The sequence below is a fragment of the Schistocerca cancellata genome, chromosome 3 (genome assembly GCF_023864275.1).
Source record: "Schistocerca cancellata isolate TAMUIC-IGC-003103 chromosome 3, iqSchCanc2.1, whole genome shotgun sequence".
In the NCBI taxonomy this organism is placed as follows: domain Eukaryota; kingdom Metazoa; phylum Arthropoda; class Insecta; order Orthoptera; family Acrididae; genus Schistocerca; species Schistocerca cancellata.
Window position 1 is genome coordinate 422400586 of NC_064628.1, and position 21991 is coordinate 422422576.

General features: G+C 41.4%; 1 protein-coding gene and 1 non-coding gene across 2 annotated transcripts in view; both read left to right on the forward strand.

The window, feature by feature from the left end:
* Positions 1–21991, forward strand: part of LOC126176350 (probable H/ACA ribonucleoprotein complex subunit 1) — a 118158-nt gene that overhangs the window by 75394 nt on the left and 20773 nt on the right. The gene's annotated exons all lie outside the window — the stretch shown is intronic.
* Positions 16749–16823, forward strand: Trnas-cga (transfer RNA serine (anticodon CGA)). The gene has a single exon. It is a non-coding gene; the product is annotated as a tRNA-Ser (tRNA).

The following is a 21991-nucleotide window of genomic DNA, read 5'->3' on the forward strand; positions in this document are numbered from 1 at the left end:
ACCAGATCTGCCTCCAGTCGAGCACATAGGGGACATCAGCCGACGATAAGCCCAGCGTCATCCACAAACAACACTTAACCGACCTAGTACAACAGGCATGGACTTCTATCACGCAAACTGACTTCCGGCACCTGTACAACATAATGCGTCCATATTTGCTTGCTTGCATACATCATTCTGGCAGTTACACCGATTATTAACGCAAAAACATTTGACGTTTGCAACGGCTTCTCTCACACTTACACTAAACAGTTATCTTGCAACGTTAATCACTTAAATATGTTACCTGGAAAATATATTCCCGAAATTTCATTAGACTCTGCATTAATTACTTTTTGTTGCTGCGATTTCTTCAGTCAGTGTATTTTATTGGCAATGCTTGTAGCGAAAAATCTACGCCCTCAGAAAACGGAATGTAGAAGAGAAATTTTATAGAAAAAATGTGACGTTATCACATGCTACCTACTAACAGAGTACTGCATATAATGGTATAACGTTCGCGACTGCAATGAAAATTTCTGTTCGTTTGCCAGCACCGTTGATGCGTTCAAAGCAACTAGACACATGCAACTACACACCTGGAAATTGAAATAAGAACACCGTGAATTCATTGTCCCTGGAAGGGGAAACTTTATTGACACATTCCTGGGGTCAGATACATCACATGATCACACTGACAGAACCACAGGCACATAGACACAGGCAACAGAGCATGCACAATGTCGGCACTAGTACAGTGTATATCCACCTTTCGCAGAAATGCAGGCTGCTATTCTCCCATGGAGACGATCGTAGAGATGTTGGATGTAGTCCTGTGGAACGGCTTGCCATGCCATTTTCACCTGGCGCCTCAGTTGGACCAGCGTTCGTGCTGGACGTGCAGACCGCGTGAGACGACGCTTCATCCAGTCCCAAACATGCTCAATGGGGGACAGATCCGGAGATCTTGCTGGCCAGGGTAGTTGACTTACACCTTCTAGAGCACGTTGGGTGGCACGGGATACATGCGGACGTGCATTGTCCTGTTGGAACAGCAAGTTCCCTTGCTGGTCTAGGAATGGTAGAACGATGTGTTCGATGACGGTTTGGATGTACCGTCCCCTCGACGATCACCAGTGGTGTACGGCCAGTGTAGGAGATCGCTCCCCACACCATGATGCCGGGTGTTGGCCCCGTGTGCCTCGGTCGTATGCAGTCCTGATTGTGGCGCTCACCTGCACGGCGCCAAACACGCATACGACCATCATTGGCACCAAGGCAGAAGCGACTCTCATCGCTGAAGACGACACGTCTCCATTCGTCCCTCCATTCACGACTGTCGCGACACCACTGGAGGCGGGCTGCACGATGTTGGGGCGTGAGCGGAAGTCCAGCTTCATGGAGACGGTTGCAAATGGTCCTCGCCGATACCCCAGGAGCAACAGTGTCCCTAATTTGCTGGGAAGTGGCCGTGCGGTCCCCTACGGCACTGCGTAGGATCCTACGGTCTTGGCGTGCATCCGTGCGTCGCTGCGGTCCGGTCCCAGGTCGACGGGCACGTGCACTTTCCGCCGACCACTGGCGACAACATCGATGTACTGTGGAGACCTCATGCCCCACGTGTTGAGCAATTCGTCGGTACGTCCACCCGGCCTCCCGCATGCCCACTATACGCCCTCGCTCAAAGTCCGTCAACTGCACATACGGTTCACGACCACGCTGTCGCGGCATGCTACCAGTGTTAAAGACTGCGATGGAGCTCCGTATGCCACGGCAAACTGGCTGACACTGACGGCGGCGGTGCACAAATGCTGCGCAGCTAGCGCCATTCGACGGCCAACACCGCGGTTCCTGGTGTGTCCGCTGTGCCGTGCGTGTGATCATTGCTTGTACAGCCCTCTCGCAGTGTCCGGAGCAAGTATGGTGGATCTGACACACCGGTGTCAATGTGTTCTTTTTTCCATTTCCAGGAGTGTAGAAACATTTAACAACTCGCGATCGTGTTTTCATGCCCGTGAACACTACTGAAACAAATGTGCTAGTTCTGTTCATGAAGGCGTACAGCGACAGTTGAATGTGTTCGAACTATCACTAGTATTCTTATACTGATCACTGAACAGATTTTTCCTCGTGTAATACTAAGATACTCTGAAAAATTACTAATATTCTTTGCTGACTTTAAAATAAGAACAGCAATGAATTAATAAATAATTTTAGTTTGCTGTGAAGCCGTTGATATTCAAGAAACGAAGTTAAGTGCTGACGATGATTTAATATAACCCTAAAATTACGAATGAATGTCAACCAGTCATCAGGCGAACACAGTGGAATATCAGACCTAGAAATTCGACCTTTGCGTACATCAATATCTTCAAAAGGTGTAGTTATGTGAAAATTTATGAATCAGCTAAAAAATAATGTGCCCTTTTCCTTTCGTTTACGCTCGTTTGCAAACTGGTTTGCCGCTATACTCCTCCTCTTCTTATTACGTGCTACCATCTTCATCTCTGTATAAGCCATGAGTGTTGTAGTTCTTCATTAGCATCGTCTTTCAAGCACTGCGAGTTTTGTCGTTTCGTTTTTCATTGTATTAGTGTTTCAATTAGAAAAATACACATTTTTCCCCCGATTTTGTTTTTAAAAAAATGGTTCAAATGGCTCTGAGCACTATGGGACTTAACAGCTAAAGTCATCAGTCCCCTAGAACTTAGAACTACTTAAACCTAACTAACCTACGGACATCCCACACATCCATGCCCAAGGCAGGATTCGAACCTGCGACCGTAGCGGTCTCTCGGTTCCAGACTGATGCGCCTAGAACCGCACGGCCACACCGGCCGGCGATTTTGTTTCAGTGAATAACATTAAAAGGTTTCTTTTGGTATGTTTTCTTCGCTATATTAGTCAGATCGCTGTGACTACGTGCTTCATCTATCTTGTGTAGTTTTGTTTGCCAGATTTCAAAATATCGGATGATCCAAAAAGAAAGAACAGATTTAGATTATTTATCACAGACGAACTATAAAAGACAGAAACACATTGTGCATGTCACTGAATAGAAAAAGAAGTTTTGACACAGCTGCGCTTTTGTTTGTAGCAGCATGGCGAATACACCACAAGAGAAATCGCCTTGTGGTTGGAATTTGCACGAAGTCAGTCCATTGTGCAAGTGCAACCTGCAGTACGCCGTCGATTCAGCAAGAAGCCGCCTCTGCACAATCAGATTTATCACCGGCATACAAAATTATTTGAAACTGGTAGCATAGTGAAAGGAAAGAGCCATGCATATCTGATGAAAATGTCGAGCGTATCCGAGGTGCGTTCACACGAAGCCGTCGGAACTCCTCGAGACGTACAGGAGAGGAACTTCAGTTTCCTCAAATAACAGTGCAACGTGTTCTGAAACGATGCCTGCATATCAAGCTTTATACTTTTCAGTTACTTCAGCAGTTGCATCCCGGCGACCACAACATACGGAGCTACATTCGCATTTCATTTCTCCACAATACGGCAGAGGACGTTTTTTTCCGAACGACTCTTCTTTTCAGACGAATCGAAGTTTCATCTATTGGGTAAAGTAAACCGCCATAATGTAAGAATTTGGGCGTCACAAAATCCTGTCGTCGCGGCCACCGAAAATGAATGCTTTTTGTGCCGTTTCTGTTCACAGAATTTACAGACCTTTCTTTTATGCGAAGGAAACTATGACAGGAATATACACTACTGGCCATTAAAATTGCTACACCACGGAGATGACGTGCTACAGACGCGAAATTTAACCCACAGGAAGAAGATGCTGTGATATGCAAATGATTAGCTTTTTCAGAGCATTCACACAAGGTTCGCGCCGGTGGCGACACCTACAACGTGCTGACACGAGGGAAGTTTCCAACCGATTTCTCATACACAAACAGCAGTTGCCTGGTGAAACGTTGTTGTGATGCCTCGTGCAAGGAGGAGAAATGCGTACCATCACGTTTCCGACTTTGATAAAGGTCGGATTGTAGCCTATCGCGATTGCGGTTTATGGTATCGCGACATTGTTTCTCGCGTTGGTCGAGGGCCAATGACTGTTAGCAGAATATGGAATCGGTGGGTTCAGAAGAGTAATACGGAACACCGTGCTGGATCCCAACGGCCTCGTATCACTATCAGTCGAGATGACAGGCATTTTATCCGCATGGCTGTAACGGGTCGTGCAGCCACGTCTCGATCCCTCAGTCAACAGATGGAAACGTTCGCAAGACAACAACCATGTGCACGAACAGTTCGACGACGTTTGCAGCAGTATGGACTATCAGCTCGGAGACCATGGCGGCGGTTACCCTTGACGCTGCATCACAGACAGGAGCTCCTGCGATGGTGTACTCAACGACGAACCTGGGTGCACGAATGGCAAAACGTCATTTTTTCAGATGAATCCAGTTTCTGTTTACAGCATCATGATGGTCGCATCCGTTTTTGGCGACATCGCGGTGAACGCGCATTGGAAGCGTGTATTCGTCATTGCCATACTGGCCTATCAACCGGCGTGATGGTATGGGGTGCCATTGGTTACACGTCTCGGTCACCTCTTATTGACACTGACGCCACTTTGAACAGTGGACGTTGCATTTCAGATGTATTACGACCCGTGGCTCTACCCTTCATTCGATTCCTGCGAAACCCTACATTTCAGCAGGATAATGCACGACTACATGTTGCAGGTCCTGTACGGGCCTTTCTGGATACAGAAAATGTTCGACCTCTGCCCTGGCCAGCACATTCTCCAGATCTCTCACCAACTGAAAACGTCTGGTCAATGGTGGCCGAGCAACTGGCTCGTCACAACACGCCAATCACTACTCTTGATGAACTGTGGTATCGTGTTGAAGCTGCATGGGCAGCTGTACCTGTACTCGCCATCCAAGCTCTGACTCAATGCCCAGGCAAATCAAAGCCGTTATTACGGCCAGAGGTGGCTGTTGTGGGTACTGATTTCTCAGGATCTATGCACCCAAATTGCGTGAAAATGTAATCACATGTCAGTTCTAGTATAATATATTTGTCCAATGAATACCCATTTATCATTTGCATTTCTTCTTGGTGTAGCAATTTCAATGGCCAGTTGTGTACATGCCTCTGAATTTATTGTTTCCTTAACTTCACGAAGATTCCAAAGATTTCATTTTTATGCCTGACAGCGCCCAGTCTAACTTTTAAGTAGACTTATGGCGTTATATTAACACCGTCCCACAACTTTGCATTGGAAGAGGGAGACAACGAGATCTTGTTCAATGCTTTTGGCCATCTGAGTCACCGGACCTAACACCTCGCGATTTTTTTCTCTCTGTATCGGGTGTGTGTGTGTGAGGGGCGGGGGGTTTAAGTAAGATATAGAATCTTTGTCCCACGTACGGCAGTTGCTCTTCAAGAGCTGAGGAATCGTTTTGGTGAAGCTGTCGATTTAACAAACAGGGACCTGATGATTCATGTGCGGTATAAATTAGACTACTGTTTCGATGTTTCACGAGCAACGCATGGTATTCATGTTAAGTGTATCGTACAATGTCTCTCCGAACGTAAAACTTCGAATCTTCCTCTATTCAGTGACCTGGGCAGTTAAACGGAGCAAATTATTAGGCCGTAAGTCCCTTTTTCCTCAGACAAACAGTTCTACACAACTCTACAGCAGAGATGGATTACTGTGCAAAATCGAGGGGAAGAAAACCCCGAAGGTCTACGAAGGTTAGATAAGGGATGAAAAAGAAGAAAGAGACTCATAGGAAGAAAGGTAGGCATAGTGCCCATGTGGGGAGCAGCCTGAAGCCCCCAAGGCAGAGTGCAATGAGGGGACATACACCCTCCACCCTTTACCACTTACCAGAGGTACCTCAGTTAGAAATTCAGAAAATTCCTAGGAGAGACTAGTAATATGGACAGAACAAGAGCAGCAGAGGGAGGGAGGGAGGGTTTCTGTCTTTCATAGTTTGTAATGAACAATTGAAATCTGCTTTTTTTAATCACTCTGTACTACTCCTGCTCCAATTTTTTCTTTCGCTTCCTACATACCGTCTTCGACGTGCCAGTTGAATGTCATGATAAATTTGTTTCGTCTTCTACAATTTTTAACAAAAGTTAGTGAAGCTTGCTCTTAATTGAATTTTCTCGTTCTGAAAATACCGAAGGAGTGATCTGTTTTACTGACTAAAAACATTCAACACCCAAGATTGCATAAATATCTCTTTATTTAAAACGACCGATTTCGATAGACTTTGATATCGTCTTCAGGTCTTAAAAAAATCTTTTTGCTATGATAGGCGTTAATTTGGACCTTACACATGACAGCTTGGCGGGAGGACCAAAGTAAAATGAAAATAAACACGTTTCATAAGAAAAATATTTTTTAAGACCTGAAGATGGCTCCAAAGTCTGTCGAAACCGGTTGTTTTAAGTAAGGAAATATTTATGCGTTCTTGGTTTTGAATGTTTTTAACCTTTCTCTTAAGGTAGCACACTGACCACAGCATTGGACTCACATTCTGGAAGATCTCGCAGTACAGGTTTACTTTTTTTTGCCCTTTTCCTGAGTTACTTAATGCTTATACCGTCTTGGTTGCTACGTGAAAGCCATGGCCGAATTCTGCTCAATTCTTGCCCAATCCGATCTGAAGCTGTCTCTCTAAAGAGCCTGTGATCGACAGGACGTTGTTTTTGCCTTTCGTTTTTTTTAGTATTCGAACTTATTTTTTGTATATTTTTTCATTACTCACACTCCTCCTCGTGTCTTTCCTATTCACTTCGCTTTCCCGAACAGCATGTTTCTTTTTATTGTTTTGGAGACTTTTCACAAGATTTGCCTTGAATGTGATTTGGTTCTTCCTTATTTCTTCGTTCCACAATTAAATGCTTAGTCAACGCTCTCCTATTGGGAGTTTTTCCTTTTTATGAAGCAGAATTGAAAATAATCTAGTACCTTTTATTTTTGTTTGTCTTTCCTACATATTATCTATTTCATCAACATAAATAACCTGCGACTGCAAGCTTATCGTGCTATACTGCGTTCGTCATTAGAATAAACCTGATGTAAATATTACGCTATGTATTCTTCCGCGTTTTCTAGGATCTCATTGAATATCGTTTCACGTGGGGCGGAAACCAAGCTGTCTTGTCTACAATTAAATGCAATAATACGGGATAACAACGTTACCGGCGCCTTCAACATGGACAGCACTGGCCGACAAGCTGGTCCATCATTTAATTTGTACCCAGAATGAAATAACATACGGCCGTGGGGATCCAACGGACGTCCAGCACGTCAGAGTCCTCCTATCGGTCCTCACCGGTGTTCGAGTGGGAGGTCGCCCGCGGCGAAAGATTTTCCAGGCAGCCGCACGTAAGGCCTCCCCGGTTTATCTGAAAAACAGGTTCCAGGTGCTGTCGCTGAGCCAGATGCTGTCCCTGTCCTGTTTCAGAGGAAACCACTCAGCCTGCAAGATCCGGGCAATCGAAGATGGTGGGGTTATTGGTAGTTGGGAACTCCATTATGGGGCTCCTTAGGGACTTGGCTGACAAGAAGGGTAAGAAATACAATGTGCACTCCGTGTGCATACCGGGTGGAGTCATTCCAGATGTGGAAAAGATCCTCCCGGATGCCATGAAGAGCACAGGGTGCAGCCAACTGCAGGTGGTGGCTCACGTCGGTACCAATGATGTGTTCTAACAGAAGTGGTAAAGGCTGCCAGTCCTACTTGCAAGATGAAAGCAGAGCTGACCATTTGCAGCATAGTCGACAGGACCGATTGCGGATCTCTGGTACAGAGCCGAGTGCGAGGGTCTGAATCAGAGGCTCAGACGGTTCTGCGACCGTGTAGGCTGTAGATTCCTCGACTTGCGCCAAAGTGTGGTTGGGTTTCGGGTTCCGCTGAACAGAGCAGGTGCCCACTAAACGCTGGAGGCGGCTTCACGGGTAGCAGGGGCTGTGTGGCGTGGACTGGGCGGTTTTTTAGGGTAGAGGGTCTCGAGAAAACACAAGAAGGGCTTCAGTCACAAAGTGTCCAGGCTGATCACAGGAAAAACGTAGGTACGGAACCATTGGTATAACAGTTATAAATTGTCGTAGCTGTGTTGGATAAGTTCCAAATCTCCAAACGCTAATAGAAAGCACTGGTGCTCAAATCGTTAAGGCACTGAAAGCTGGCTAAAGCCGGATATAAGCTCAGCCGAAATTTTTGCGAAGAACCTAACGGTGTTCCGAAAGGATAGGCTAAACACGGTTGGCGGTGGCGTGTTTGTTGCTGTCAGAATTAGTTTATCTTGTCGCGAAATTGAAGTACATACTTCCTGTGAGTTAAATTGGATCCTTTTACCGACCTCCAAATTCAGATGATACAGTTGCTGAAAGGTTCAAAGAAAACTTGAGTTTGATTTCAAACACGTATCCGACTCAGACGATAATAGTTGGTGGTGACTTTAATTTACCCTCGATATGTTGGCGAAAATACATGTTTAATTCCGGAGGTACGCATAAAAATCATCCGAAATTGTACTAAACACATTCTCTGAAAATTATTGTTGACGTCTTAGCAACAAATAAGCCTGAGTTAATAACGAACATTAAAACCGATTCAGGGATTAGTGAACACAGGGCTGTCGTAGCAAGATTGAATATTGTAATCCCCCAAATCCTCCAAAAATAATTGAAAAATATACGTATTCCAAAAAGCAGATAAAAATTCACTTGAAGCCCTCCTGAGAGACAATCTCCACTCATTCCAAATTAATAATTTAAGTGTAGACCAGATGTGGCTTAAATTCACAGAAATAGTATCGGCAGCAATTGAGAGATTTATACCAAATAAATTAACAAACGACGGAGCTGATCCTCCTTGGTACACAAAACGGGTCAGAACACTGTTGCAGAAACAACGAAACAAACATGCCAAATTTAAGCAGACGCAAAATCTCCAAGTTTGGCTTCTTTTACAGAAGCTCGAAATTTAGCGCCGACTACAATGCGTGATGCCTATAACAGTTTCCACAACGAAACTTTGTCTCGAAACCTGGCAGAAAACCCAAAGAGATTCTGGTCGTATGTGAAGTATGTTAGCGGCAAGAAACAATCAATGCCTTGAAAGGTGGCTACACTGAGTCACAGCGCCAAAGAGTATAATTCAGCCGCCTTCACTGGCAGTAGTTGTTCAGAAGCGATGGTAGAGAGTTCTTATCGAGAAGCGGTGGTAGAGAGTGCTTGTGGAGATGCTGCAGTAGCGTGTCGTTGTTGAGAAGTTCCCATGGAGAGTGCTTGTTCAGATGTTGTCATATTGCTTTGATGGACTAGAGTGTACTTTTCGTCAATATATATGAAGGTAAAAAATTCCTTTTTTAAATTATTTCAATGTCTTAAACAATAATGCCTCTTGGTAACAGGTTCAGTCAACAAGCATCTGGCTCGTGTTCTTGTATCAGACTGTATTGTGGTTTCTATGTGCAGTTATAGTATTTCAGTTTTATTTAATTAATTCAGTGTAAATGGTATTTAAAATATCTGGTCTTATTGAGGAAGAACCGTGCCAGATGTGTACGTTGAATCACACTTCCACACACAGAACATCTACACTTGTGTTTTGTTGTTTCGTAAGTTTTATAGTTGCTGGGGACTTAATTAATTAATTGTGTTAACGGAAGTTTTGTTTCATTCTTTGTTGTTGTTCTGTGCAGTCAGATTGCGTACAAATACTAGTCAGGGCCAACCGGATACGAGACAGCGTAACCGGACAGACAGTAAAAATTATTTGCATAATTAAAAAAATTTAATTAAGCCCCCATGCACGTGGCGACCGCTGCTTCGGATCGTCCCTTGGAATCTTCTGATAGTAAAAATAGCAGACAGTAGTATTGTTGTCGTAATTTGTAGTAATAGAATATTGCATGTGTAGATTTGGTAATTGTCATTCTTCTAATGGTATTTTTGCAGAATTTAAATTTTGATGTCTTGTATACGCGTGTGACAATTTTGTGCAATTATGAAGATTTCAATTGTTCGTTAATCGTGTTTGTTGGAAAGCTTTTCGTGTGAATGGTATTGTTGGAGATAAAGTCTCATTGTGTGCAATTTTCGTATAGGGACGAGTTTTGTATGTTTTGTAAATGATTACGCGATCGATGAAAAAGGCGAAAATGATGAATAGTGAGAATGACGAAATTGTTAACATGGCGAACTCGCCAACACAGGAGAACAGGATGATGAATAATGAAGTGGAAAACAATTTAATAAGTCGGGAAAATAGTCCGGAACCAGTTCAAAATTTTTCACAATCGAAAAATTTTCAGAATATGAGTTTAACGACAGAAGATTTTGGAATAGTATCGAACACAGATAGCTTTACTGCTATGCCGAAGGAAGTTAGTTTTGCGGGAAATGTTAGGGGCGAAAAGAATTTCGAACCAGTTAATATGGAGCAGTTGATGGGTGCTATATTAAATTTGGGATCACAAATGGAAGCAATGGAAACACAGTTAGACTCACTGGATCTGAATTAAGAGCAATGATAAGAGGGTTAGGCTCACAAATAGGAACAAGTAAAACCGAGATGGAAACAATGGAAACACAGTTAGGCTCACAAATAGGGACATGTTTCAACAACATGAAAGATGAATCAAAGAAAGAAATTAGAGAAGAAGTACAACCGATTTTGAATGCTCACAATAATAGTTTAATTTCAACAGAAATCAGACAAGAGGAACAGGACAGAGAACAGGAAGAAAAAGATCACTTGATAGTACAAAAATTTTCAGAATTAAATTTACAACGTGCACACGATAAGGAAGAAATAATTGAAAGAATCGAGGAATCCGTACCAAATGACAGAATAAATAACTTAACGCAACAGTGTGAACAGTTAACTACTAAATGTGTCAGTACCGAAACCCGAGTCGCGACACTTACGGAAGACGTAAATAAACAGAAAGAAAAAATAGGTGACTCATCGGAAAGAGTTGAGGAGATTTCAGATAAATTGACAAGTCTTAGTTTAAATGGGGACAGAGATTCAGATGATACAGCTCCATTGCCATTTGCAGAAACCGAAGAGTACCAGAACATGAATAAGCATGTTGAAAATCAGGGAAAATTTAATGAACGCGTCAAAAGGGAATTTGAGGCATTACGAAAGCAAGTCAAACAAATTGGAGGCGAAATCGTAGGAAAAGACAGCAGAAGAAATTTAGAATCACAGATAGCAGAGGGGTTTGAAGAAAATAATTTGTTTCATTTACGAGATGCAACAAGAGAGCGCCAGGAGCGCGAACTTGACAATAATCGACATTGGGACTGGGACAGACGCGGTAGGTCTTTGTCGCCACGAGGAGAAAACTTTGACTATAAACACTTCTTAACTGTTCGGAAATTTAAGATCTTTCGCAATTCTAAGAACGACATACATCCATGTTCATGGTTAGATCAATTTATGTACGCACTTCCACCAAATTGGCCACTAAGTCACAAACTGGAATTTATAGGTGGATATTTAGAAAACGAACCGGCGACGCGGATGCGCGCACTTATTAGAGATTGTAATAATCTAAATGATTTTTATCATGCATTTTTGTCGGCATATTGGTCCGAAAACACGCAAGACAGAGTCAAACATAGTCTTATTATGCAGCATAATTTTAAACAGTCTGAGTTCCGCACGCCGGCAGAATACTTTGAAGACATGATTCGAAAGAATCAATTCCTGTCCAACCCTTATAGCCCAACTGAATTAATTCGCATTTGTTTAACTAAGCTGCCACAATCCATAAGACAAATTGCTTTAGCCGGAAGATGTAAAGACGACATTGAGACTTTTAAGACGTTGCTACAAGAACTTGAGTATGACAACGACGACGGGACTTCTTGCAATTTTTTCAGTAACAGTAATTACAATAGATTTTCAGAGAAAAGGGATAGTGATCGGAACGGACGTTACATGGGTAACTTTGAGAATGACAGACGAAACAGGCAGGACAATAGATACCAGCCTTATGACAATAACAGACGTTCTAACAGAAATTACACAGACAATTATAACAACGGTAATTCCTACCGGAATGATCAATCATACGGAAACAGTAATCGGTATCATCAAGACAGAAATTATTCATACAATAATAGAAATTCTTATTACAGAAATAACCAGGGTAGTAGATCTAACAGTAATTTCAGAAGTGACAGTCGAAATTACACAAGAAGTAGTTATGCAGACAGACAGGAAAATAGAAATTTTAATAACAGACATAACCAAGAATTTGCATCCAGCAGACAGGAAGGACCTAATTGGCATCCTCCACGTGACAGAACTTCGGAGAGACAAGTGCAAATAGTAGAAATTGATCCGCGAAATGACGGGAATAATCAAAGACGTGACGCGAACAATCGCCAATGACTTGTAGCTTCGGCTTCTGGCAGCAATATAGACGGTTCAGAAAGTAATGACACTACGACTTTACACTACGTACGCCTGGAAGACATGAGAGACATTTTGCTAGACGAAAAGGAAAATAATGAAGACACATTTTTACATCCTGTTATTTACGTATGTGTGGGTAAGAATAAGTTCACTGCAGTTTTAGATTCTGGGAGCCATTGAATGTCATTAGTGAATCAGTTTTTCGTATATGTGTAAGATCTATTGCTTGTCCTGTGTTACCTGTTTCTAAAACTATAATTCGAGGCGCTATTTCTGGAAAAAGTGTGGAAGTCAAACAACAGACCAACTTAAATTTCATTTGTCAAGGATACGAATTTTCTGCTAATTTTATTATTGTTCCATTACTCAACACACAAATTATATAAGGTATGGAGTTTCTTAACGCGCATAAAGCAATTTTGAACTTTAAAGAAGGAAGTGTGAATTTGACTGTTGCCGGAATGCCGACAAGTTTGAAATTTTTCGAGTGTTTAACAAAATCTGTATCAGACACAAAATGTTTAAGGTTTCTTACTTCTGATGTTTTCGCTGAGCAGTATGACGACAATGTGCTCATTCATGACAATGACAATAGATACAGAGACGGGATGGATGATGTAATTAATAGCGAAGAATTAATTAATGAAAAGGTTAAGAAAGCTGAAGTGCCAGATGACGTTGCAAGAGAAGAACTGCACCAAATTTTGACTTCACATGCTACAGTATTTAGTCATCACACAGGAACTATACAAGGCTTACAATATTTATTTGAAGTAAAAGAACACACACCATTTCGGGGGAAAACATACGCTATTCCTTTGGCTTACAGAGACAAGGTTAAGAGTTAACTTCAATACATGTTAGATCAAGGCATTATGGAGCCAGCAGTCAGTCCTTATACCAGCCCTTTACACGTCGTTCTTAAAAAGGATGGGTCAATTCGTTTGGTTCTGGATTCCAGGCAGATAAATAATATCATCATTCCTGAAACTGACCGTCGACGAAATGTAGATGAACTTCTTCAACATTTCCATGGAATTAAAGTTTTATCCACGATTGATATGCGCGCAAGTTTTTGGCAAATAGAACTCCACCCTGTTTGTAGAAAATACACTGCCTTTTTAGCCTTTGGTAACTGTTATCAGTTTCGGCAATTACCGTTTGGACTTACTGTATCTTCAGCAGCATTCATTCGTAGTTTAAACGAAATTTTACCTGTTTATCTTCGTGACAATATTACTTCATATGTTGACGATATTCTTATTGCTAAACGTTCTTGGAGTGAGCATAACAAAATTTTGGATTCATTATTACGTATTTTTGCAAGAGTTGGCATTACAGTGAACTTGAAAAAATCTGAATTTGGTCGTTCTCAGGTGAAATTTCTTGGTCATACTATTTCTACAGAAGGTATTCTTCCTGATCCAGAGAAACTAGACGCTATTCATAATTATGCTGTTCCTACTACAAAACGTGATGTTCGTAGTTTCCTTGGTGTCTGTAATTTTCTTAGACGCTTTGTTAGATTGGACAATTTGGCCACACCTCGTTTATGTGAACTGTCTGGAAAGAATTCTGATTGGTGTTGGGATGAGGAAGCTCAATCAGAATTTGAACAACTTCGTGATGCTTTAGTTGCTGCGCCACTTCTTTCACACCCGGATTTATCTAAAGAATTTTGTTTGGCTACAGACTCATCATACAAAGGCCTAGGTGCACACTTATTTCAAGAGATAGAAGAAAACGGCGTTGTAGTACAGAAAACTATTGCATTTGGAAGTCGTGTTCTCTCTAAATCAGAAAAGAATTATTCGACTACGGAACTTGAAGCTTTGGCTGTTGTATGGGCTTTCACAAAATTTCGCATAATTTTGTATGGCAGACATACTAAGGTTCACACCGATCACCGAGCTCTGGAATTTCTTATGTCAACAAAATTAACACATGGAAGATTGTCACGATGAGCGCTGTATCTACAGGAATTTGACTTTAGTATTGTTTAGATACAGGGTTCTTCAAATGTTATTGCTGATGCTTTATCACGTGCACCTATGGGTTTGAAACAAAGTGCTGAGGAGGACAGCAAAGAAAATAGTTATTGTTTGATGTATATTCAAGGTGTTGCGTTTGAGAATTTTATTTCGTCTTCGCTCCAGGACATCGCTAAGGAGCAAAACAAGGATCCAATCTGGAAGGACATTAAGGAGAAGTGGAGGAGAAAGGAAAGCGTAGCGATTAGACAGTATTATTTAGTTCGCAATGATATTCTTTTTAAACGAAAATCGGTTGATAGCTCTGTTTGGTTAGTTTGTATTCCTGATGAGTGGGTTAATAAATTGATTTGGTACACACATTTCAGTTATGCACACTTTGGTCCCAGAAAATGCTTTCATAAATTACGAGAAAATTGATACTTCAGTAATATGGAAAAACGTATTCGATCTGTTCTTGCCAAATGCAAATTATGTCAAAAGGCTAAGCCGCCAACTATTTCTCACAGAGCACCGTGGTTTCCTATCATTCCAGCGAAATTAAAGGACATGGCTGCAGTCGATTTGTTCGGTCCAGTAGTTCGTTCTACTAATGGTTTTGCGTACATTTTGGTAGCAGTGGAACTGACGTCAAAATATGTGTGTTTTACACCTTTACGTAAAGCAACAGCTCGTTCAGTATCTAATGCCTTCATCAGACATTTTCTTAAAGAAGTGGGTCATGTTGATAAGGTTATACCAGATAATGGATCACAGTTTCGTTCTAAAATTTGGCTTCGTACTCTACGGCGTCGTAAGATTAAACCAATTTTCATTTCACTTTTTCACCCTCAAGCTAACGCTTTAGAGAGATGGATGAAGGAAATCAATCAATTCTTCATATTTGCAAAACATTCTGAATGAACTCCCTAATGATTCAACTTCTTTACCGCCTATATTGATATTAAAAAATAAAGCACCGACAAATTGCAGTTCTGAAATCGTTCCTTTTCTGCCTACACGGAAACTGCGGCATTCTGAAGTTGCCAACATGGCTCTACGAAATATTGCATCTGCGGCTGCTAGAAGAGAGAAATCAGCTAAACGTTCTGGTCGTTTAAAAACCTTGTCAGTTGGTCAAAAGGTGTTAATTAAGTCTCACAAAGGAAAGGGCTTGTATCGCAAATTTTTTCTGCTTTATAACGGTCCATATAGGGTTCGCAAAATCATTCATGATAACACTGTCGAAGTAGAAACTCTTAAATCTCGGCGCTCTAAAGGAATACATCACATATCGAACGTGAAAATTTTTGTGGAATGACATACTTTCGAGAAACCAACAGTTATACATAAACATGCAGAGAATACAAGGATACCGCGCTGTGTTTTGGCGGCGGCACATACTCAAAGCAACAGTCAAGTCTGCGCGCCGCACAAGGCAGTCGTTGACCGCAAACAATTACTTCCTACGTCACGCATACCTACAGCTGATCGAGCGCTCAGTGCGAATACACTGACAGCCGTAAACAAATACACAGTCTAATTTCTCCGAATAAATTCAGTATAAAGCTATAGTGACTTGATAAATTATGTTATTAACGTTCAGTATTTTTCAGGATACGGTTGTATAAAATATTTAAGACCTTCAGGTAAATTCTGTGTGTGTCCGACGTTAAGAGGACTTGCTATCGAGAAACTTTCGGGAAGAAAGTAATTTCGAAGAAGAAACTAATAAACTAAAAAGGTAACTATTAATTGAGTTTATTTTTCAGGTAACATATTTCCACTTAGGTACGTACTTTAGACGTAATTTGCTGCTACCGATTACGTGATTTATACTTTGTGTTAACTGATTTTGACAATGATTGATTAATGAACAGGGTTGTTAATTATGTATATTATGCATCGCTTGGCTGCACTGCTTTTTCATTGATGTCACATTTTTTTTATTACGTGCCTGCTGTGCTTATTTATTTAAATTATAATTGTCACCTGATTAGTTGTGCTGACATGGTTATGTATGTAAGTTATACTTTGTGATTTATCTGCTTGCGCCTTCACCAACTGGTGGCGCCTCTACCAACTGGTAGAGCACTTGCCCGCGAAAGGCAAAGTTCCCGAGTTCGAGTCTCGGTCGGGCACACAGCTTTAATCTGCCAGGAAGTTTCATATCAGCGCACACTCCGCTGCAGAGTGAAAATCTCATTCTGGAAACGTCCCCCAGGCTGTGGCTAAGCCATGTCTCCGCAATATCCTTTCTTTCAGGAGTGCTAGTTCTGCAAGGTTCGCAGGAGAGCTTCTGTAAAGTTTGGAAGGTAGGAGACGAGATACTGGCAGAAGTAAAGCTGTGAGACCGGGCGTGAGTCGTGCTTCGGTAGCTCAGTTGGTAGAGCACTTGCCCGCGAAAGGCAAAGGTCCCGAGTTCGAGTCTCGGTCGGGCGCACAGTTTTAATCTGACAGGAAGTTTCATATCAGCGCACACTCCGCTGCAGAGTGAAAATCTCATTCTGGAAACGTCCCCCAGGCTGTGGCTAAGCCATGTCTCCGCAATATCCTTTCTTTCAGGAGTGCTAGTTCTGCAAGGTTCGCAGGAGAGCTTCTGTAAAGTTTGGAAGGTAGGAGACGAGATACTGGCAGAAGTAAAGCTGTGAGACCGGGCGTGAGTCGTGCTTCGGTAGCTCAGTTGGTAGAGCACTTGCCCGCGAAAGGCAAAGGTCCCGAGTTCGAGTCTCGGTCGGGCACACAGTTTTAATCTGCCAGGAAGTTTCATATCAGCGCACACTCCGCTGCAGAGTGAAAATCTCATTCTGGAAACGTCCCCCAGGCTGTGCCTAAGCCATGTCTCCGCAATATCCTTTCTTTCAGGAGTGCTAGTTCTGCAAGGTTCGCAGGAGAGCTTCTGTAAAGTTTGGAAGGTAGGAGACGAGATACTGGCAGAAGTAAAGCTGTGAGACCGGGCGTGAGTCGTGCTTCGGTAGCTCAGTTGGTAGAGCACTTGCCCGCGAAAGGCAAATGTCCCGAGTTCGAGTCTCGGTCGGGCGCACAGTTTTAATCTGACAGGAAGTTTCATATCAGCGCACACTCCGCTGCAGAGTGAAAATCTCATTCTGGAAACGTCCCCCAGGCTGTGGCAAAGCCATGTCTCCGCAATATCCTTTCTTTCAGGAGTGCTAGTTCTGCAAGGTTCGCAGGAGAGCTTCTGTAAAGTTTGGAAGGTAGGAGACGAGATACTGGCAGAAGTAAAGCTGTGAGACCGGGCGTGAGTCGTGCTTCGGTAGCTCAGTTGGTAGAGCACTTGCCCGCGAAAGGCAAAGGTCCCGAGTTCGAGTCTCGGTCGGGCACACAGTTTTAATCTGCCAGGAAGTTTCATTTATTTGCTTACGCTGATACGATGCTAATGACCTGTTTATTATGTAAGATATATACTTGTTGCTTTGCGTATGGATTGCACATTTATAGTTTTGTTGTCATAACTACTCTTTAATTTGGTATATAGAAATGCTGATATACTGTGTACGAACATGGAATTTAGGTCACACTATGGTATTAATTATAGATTGTTCGCATGGCAGAGCTTCGTTGTAGGGATTGTGCTGCATCCACTTGTTGACATTATGTTCTCTACTGGTATATTTACTCGCTATTGCATGTTTTGCTTATGCTCAGTATTTTATATTTTAAGATAAGAAAATGAACTGCCATGAGCTGGAGGTTTTATGGAAGCTGTATAAATTTATGCTAATAGGAAGGAAGCTAACGACATGAAATACCAACACGAGGTTTAGACCATTGACAGTTATTACACTGCATTCTTCGTGAGCAATTGAAATAGTAAGTGACACTTGACACAAGAAATACTCCACATGTTTGCTTCTGTTTTGCCATGATTCTTGAAGTGGTTTACACACTGTGAAATATTACGATTTATTCACTCAAAGTGTTATGTGATCTTTCATACTACGTACTCGCACTTACTCACTGAAAGTTATTCAAACTGAAGGCTGTTAGAGGTCATGCATGCATTTCTTTTATTTTATGATGGACAAGGTAACCAAAACGTATTTTATAGTTCATAACGAGTAGAAGATTTGGCTCAGGTGGACTACACAGAGGTTGTGTGTGGACATTGTGTCTTCGGATTGTATGGGATGATGAACTGAAGTTTGCACTAGAATTTTATCTGTACTTGTTCGAGGAGACTGACTAGATGAAAGAGTTGTTATGGAAGTGAAATGATATTGGTGATAAGGTTTATATGTATCGACGTATTGAAGAGGTATTATTGAGGTATTGAGATTGTGTGAAATTGATGATTATTGAAGTTTTGGTAGACAAGAGATAAGGTAAATGGTATTGATGATAAGGTTTATATGTATCGACGTAAGAGGTATTATTGAAGTATTAAGATTATGTGATGATAATGATTATTGGAGTTTTGGTGGATAAGAGGTGAAGTAAGTGAGGAGCATTTTTGTTTGTTTGTTGGTTTATATGGAACAAGGAGGATGAAGATAGCAGACTGGAGCACTCAAGTGGAAAGAAGATTGTCTACACACATACTTTGTTAAATCACTAAGCAGTATATACTTTTTTTTGGAGAGAGGAAGTAATTGCATATCTTGGCACACTGACAGTTGTTCAGCAACCGTACATTTTGATCTGGCTTGGCAAACATTGGTCTTGACATGATGACTACGATGTTGACTAACTATTATTGACTGTTATACATTGCTGCCACTTCTACTTGATACACAAGTTGAACATAAAATTTTGGACAGAACTGCATTTACACAGTTAACACTATTCAATTACACAGTAGTACTTAATGTGGATGAAAGATGAGTGAGTGTGTTTTCCTTTCCTAATCCCACATAATTGGTACCGACCTATCTCCTAAATATTATTTTACTTGTTTGTTGCGGCTTGCACTGACACCCATAAATATTATAGGTTTACTGGTATTTGTGTATTTGTAATATTTAATATGACAATTATCTGATATCATTTGTGTGTTTATTATAATTTGTATGTTTAGTGTAAGAACATTGAGAATAATTTTGTAAAAGCAATTGTGTGTGCCTTCAAACTGTTGTTCGTGCTTGCACCTATTCAACTTTGCTGGGTGCCACTTGGAAATGTTTAATTTGTGATAATGATCTCTGATGAACTGTCTAATTAGTGATAGTGAATATTGTGGACTGTTATGTACACTTGTTCAACATGAAGGGTGCCACTTGGAAGTGTTTAATTTGTGCTAATGTACCTTGATGAACTGTCTGATTAGTGATAGTGAATATTATGGACTGTTACTTGCACCTGCTCAACATTACTGGGTGCCATTGATGGAACTGCTTCTACTGAAATAATGTCACTTGTTGGTGTCTGCACCTGTTCAACATTGCTGGGTGCCACTACTGGAACTGCTTCTACTGAAATAATGTCACTTGTTGGTGTCTGCACCTGCTCAACATTGCTGGGTGCCATTGATGGACTTCTTCTACTGAAATAATGTGACTTGTTGCTGTCTGCACCTGTTTAACATTGCTGGGTGCCACTACTGTAACTGCTTCTACTGAAATAATGTCACTTGTTGGTGTCTGCACCTGTTCAACATTGCTGGGTGCCACTAATGGAACTGCTTCTACTGAAATGTCACTTGTTGGTGTCTGCACCTGTTGATCATTACTGGGTGCTACTGTTGGAACTGTCAACTACTCTGAGGAGTTCTACTTGTTTATTGAACTATTGACAAGACATTATGTGAATATTTGTATAAACTGATTTTTTGTGTGTTTACTGTTTATAAAATGTTATGAGATTCTTACCTGCACCTGTTCGTCATTTCTGGTGCCATTGATTGAATAATACTTATGTAAACTATTATGTAAAATCACATGTATGTAAGCATTTGTATTCCTTACTGTATTTTATATATTAGGTTATTGAAGGGTCAGTGCAAAGCCAAAATTTATTTAGTTATGTGATATTTATTTATTAATATTACTTTTTAATTTTTGTCTGTATTTTTTGGACGAATTTGGTGGTATTTTCACCACCAATGCTGGCAAAAATACCATCAAATTCTAGCCCGTGGAGGAGGGGCATATGAAAGGTGGCTACACTGAGCCACAGCGCCAGAGATTGCACCAAAGAGTATTATTCAGCCGCCTTCACTGGCAGTAGTTGTTCAGAAGCGATGGTAGAGAGTTCTTGTCGAGAAGCGGTGGTAGAGAGTGCTTGTGGAGATGCTGCAGTAGCGTGTCGTTGTTGAGAAGTTCCCATGGAGAGTGCTTGTTCAGATGTTGTCATATTGCTTTGATGGACTAGAGTGTACTTTTCGTCAATATATATGAAGGTAAAAAATTCCTTTTTTTTATTATTTCAATGTCTTAAACAATAATGCCTCTTGGTAACAGGTTCAGTCAACAAGCATCTGGCTCGTGTTCTTGTATCAGACTGTATTGTGGTTTCTATGTGCAATTATAGTATTTCAGTTTTATTTAATTAATTCAGTGTAAATGGTATTTAAAATATCTGGTCTTATTGAGGAAGAACCGTGCCAGATGTGTACGTTGAATCACACTTCCACACACAGAACAGCTACACTTGTGTTTTGTTGTTTCGTAGGTTTTATAGTTGCTGGGGACTTAATTAATTAATTGTGTTAACGGAAGTTTTGTTTCATTCTTTGTTGTTGTTCTGTGCAGTCAGATTGCGTACAAATACTAGTCAGGGCCAACCGGATACGAGACAGCGTAACCGGACAGACAGTAAAAATTATTTGCATAATTAAAAAATTTAATTAAGCCCCCTTGCAGCCTTCTCTGCACGATAGCAATGGAGATACTATCGAAGACAGTGCTGCCAAAGCAGAGTTACTAAACACAGCATTCCGAAATGCCTTCACAAAAGAAGACTAAGTAAATATTCCAGAATTCGAATCGAGAACAGCTGCCAACATGGGTAGCGGAGAAGTAAATATCCTCGGAGTAGTGAAGCAAGTTAAATCACTTAATAAAAGCAAGTCTTCTGGTCCAGACTGTTTACCAATTAGGTTCCTTTCGGAGTATGCTGATGCATTACCTCCATACTTAACAATCATAAACAACCTTTCGCTCGACGAAAGATCCGTACCCAAAGACTGGAAAGTTGCACAGGTCACACAGTATTCAAGAAAGGTAGTAGGAGTAATCCACTAAATTACAGGCCCGTATCGTTAACGTAAATATGCAGCAGGATTTTAGAACATATATTGTGTTCGAACATAATGAATTACCTTGAAGAAAACAGTCTATTAATACACAGTCAACATGGGTTTAGAAACATCGTTTATTCACTTGAAGTGCTGAGTGCTATTGACAAGGGATTTGAGACCGATTCCGTATTTCTTGATTTCCGGAAGGCTTTTGGCACTGTACCACACAAGCGTCTCGTAGTGAAATTGAGTGCTTACAGAATATCGTCTCAGTTATGTGACTGGATTTATGATTTCCTGTCAGAGAGGTCACAGTTAGTAGTAAAACACGGAAAGTCATCGAGTAAAACAGAAGTGATTTCTGGCGTTCCCCAAGGTAGTGTTAGAGGCCCTTTGCTGTTCCTTATTTCTATAAA